At 56.1% G+C, this 2,933-nt stretch overlaps 1 long non-coding RNA gene across 1 annotated transcript; it reads left to right on the top strand.

Moving 5' to 3' along the window:
- Positions 1-1,947: 1,947 nt before the first annotated feature.
- Positions 1,948-2,881, top strand: LOC105992485. The gene is made up of 3 exons (XR_001175410.1): positions 1,948-2,062; positions 2,484-2,588; positions 2,785-2,881. It is a non-coding gene; the product is annotated as an uncharacterized LOC105992485 (long non-coding RNA).
- The last annotated feature ends 52 nt before the right edge of the window (positions 2,882-2,933 follow it).

Here is a 2,933-nt window from a genome sequence, read left to right on the forward strand (position 1 = left end):
GGAATTGATGGTTAAAGAGAAGTCTTCCACGTTGGCCGATGGAAAATATTAGAAAAAGCTGAGAATCCCGAGGCTCTAGGTCAGACAGGAAAGATCATTCTTTAAAAATTCCATCTGCAAGAAAGTTCACCCACCACCCACACCCCGCAAGGCCGAAGCACGTCGAGCGAGGGTTCCGAGGCAGCGAACGTGAATGAGGACCGGCAGGGAAGGCCTCGGACCCCGGCCCGCTGCCCGCCGAGGCGCAGGCGGCCAAGCGAGTTCCCAGGCGTCACCACCTCCCCCTCCTTCCCTTTGGCTCTCTCCAGCCAATTTCCTCCCTCGTTTCTCTTCGTGCCTTCCCTCCCTCCTCCTCCCCCCGATATTTTCGCTTTCTAAAACCATAAAAAAGAGATCAACTTCCCTAACTTCACGGGGCCTTTTCCGTGACAAATATTGATGCCCAGAGTGTCCGCGCTCTCCCGCCCCCAAACGTTAAAGAAAAGGCACCCGCGAAAGGGGGACATAAAAAGTTAACAATGCTGTGAAAATATGTTTGCAGAAAATAGACAATCGTTGGATTAAACGTATTCAAGTATGAAATAATGCCTTTTTGTGTCAAAACTTGGGCGAGGGGCGGGTACAAAAGTTCACTGTGGCAGTTACTTGCTCCCTTTGTGAGCCGTGCGCTTTGGCGTCTCCACTAGGGCGCATTACCCAGAGCCTCTAAGCGCGATTGTTTCTCCCTTTCTAATGACATTTACCGGATCAAAACATGCTGTTAATTCGATCAGAAGGCTTCACCCTCCCTGACAAAGCCACAATAATTTCTCCTGAAGTTTGTTAAATTGACCAAAATTAGGCAAATGAATAGGGGGTCTGTAAGCGCCCTCACGCAGGTGACGTCGCATAATGCTCGCCTGCGCCAGCTGCATTCCCCCTTTTCTTCTCGGCCCACTCTTCTCCGTGTTGCCCCCCCCAGTCCTCCCACCCCACCCCCCTTACACTCTTACACGTACACACGCCCGCCTCCCTCTCCTCCCCCACCCTCTGGCATTATGAAAATTTAGCCCAATGAAAACTATTCATACTTTTCAATGGACATTTTCGTATAGGATAATAGGCTACAAATTGAGCCTCTTCCCCCCGCCAAGAGAGAGCCCGAAAGGGGGGGGGGAGGGAGAAAAGAAAGCAGGCGACTTGGTCAGAGAGTTAAGGGGGGAGCGTCGCGTGCCAAAGGCCCGCGGGAGGGGCGAGGCGAGGCGGGAGCCTCGTGTGCCAGCCGCAGCCCCACACCTGCCGGGATGTCCGGACAAATAAAGCGGTGTAAACAAAAAAGGGGGAGATGGACGTGTCACCAAGTCTTGTGAGAAAAGCCTGGGAACAAACGGGGCGCCTCCGTCTCCAAGAGCTCTCCCTTGAACCCGGCGGAACAGCCTATTAAAGGCTTACTTAATTACTTTAATGACTCTGGACAGGCTTTAAAACGCACTCGGTGCTGGGACGGCGGGCTTGCTGGGATTTGTAAACAGGCGATCGTGTGAGACTCAGCGGTGGGACTAAAGGAGGCGACACTGTTTTGTGAGGGTCCTCGCCCCCCGGTGCCTACGGCCACTGCGCCCCTGCGCTCCGCGCCCCGCCACTGCTGCAGGCGCTCGCTCGCCCGCCGGCCCCAGTTTACCGCCTCCTTTTCCCGCCGGGGCGGTTGCCATGCAAATGTTATTCCTCAGCCGATCACGTGTCCTTTGAAGGGCCACGTGGATTAACAAAGCTGATCTGCCCCCAGCTCGCCCCCCTCGGCTGCTAATTTTTTTTTTCTCTTAACTTCTTTAAAACTGATCTTCAATGCATACATCCTCCAAACCCAGATCCCCTAATCCTATGGAATAATTCAACTCGTGAATGCCCTTGGAGCCCTAGATGACCGCTTTATAAGGCAGCCCCTTGGAGTTGGGAGGCCTGCAGTCTACCTGGGACCATCCGAGAGGCACACGAGGTGGAGAGTGGACGGGTGCCCGGCGCCACCGCCTCTCCCCGAGGGCGCGTACTGAGCAGGATGTCAGACAAGCTCAAGGAACGCAGAGTGAGTCCTTGCGCCCTGGCAATGGAGGCCTGGGACTCACTGACCTGCCACCTGGCTGGACCGACCTCTAAGATGTAGCCACGCGAGACATTGAGTGTGGAGGAATCCTACGAGCTTTAGCCAGGGGATAGAGATAGAGAAGGTCGCGTGCTCAGCCCCGGAGAAGCTCACTCTCGGAGGCTGGCGGCGATCTCCCCAAAGTCCCACGCTTAGCGTGCCTCAGTGCTCAGATTGGGTTGGACGGTTTAAAGTGGGGCACACCTGTGCGGACCGGCGGGGAGAAAGCTCCTTGGCCTGAGTGTGGCCAAGCAGAGGTCCTTTCCAGGGGTTCGCCTCTGAGCGCGCAGCTATTACTAGCTCTTGCCTGGGGAAGGCAAGACACCCTAAACGTAAAAACAGAAAAAAACCTCTCTGTTTGCAGAGAACTCCGGTTTCCCATAAAGTGATAGAAAAGAGAAGGAGGGATCGAATCAACCGCTGCTTGAATGAGCTGGGCAAAACGGTGCCCATGGCCTTGGCAAAGCAGGTAACATCCACAGACTTGGGTGCCAGACGCTGGGAGCCCTGCGCGGCCCTCCGGACCCAGAGGCGGTGGGCCTGTGTGGCGGACCTCTCTCCACGGGCGCAGATCCCCAGGGGCCCGACGCGGGGTCACCTGAAGCCTTGCTGGGGTTGCACTGGGATGGCTGAGCCGCCACAAGTAGCCTTTTCTCCTTTGGCAGAGTTCCGGGAAGCTGGAGAAGGCGGAGATCCTGGAGATGACGGTTCAGTACCTGAGAGCCCTGCACTCCGCCGATTTTCCCCGGGGAAGGGAAAAAGGTGGGTGAGGAGAAGGGAAGGAGTGGGGAGCCACATAGACTTGGGGCGGCGG

This window comes from Dipodomys ordii, unplaced genomic scaffold (genome assembly GCF_000151885.1).
Source record: "Dipodomys ordii isolate 6190 unplaced genomic scaffold, Dord_2.0 Scaffold4, whole genome shotgun sequence".
Lineage (NCBI taxonomy): Eukaryota > Metazoa > Chordata > Mammalia > Rodentia > Heteromyidae > Dipodomys > Dipodomys ordii.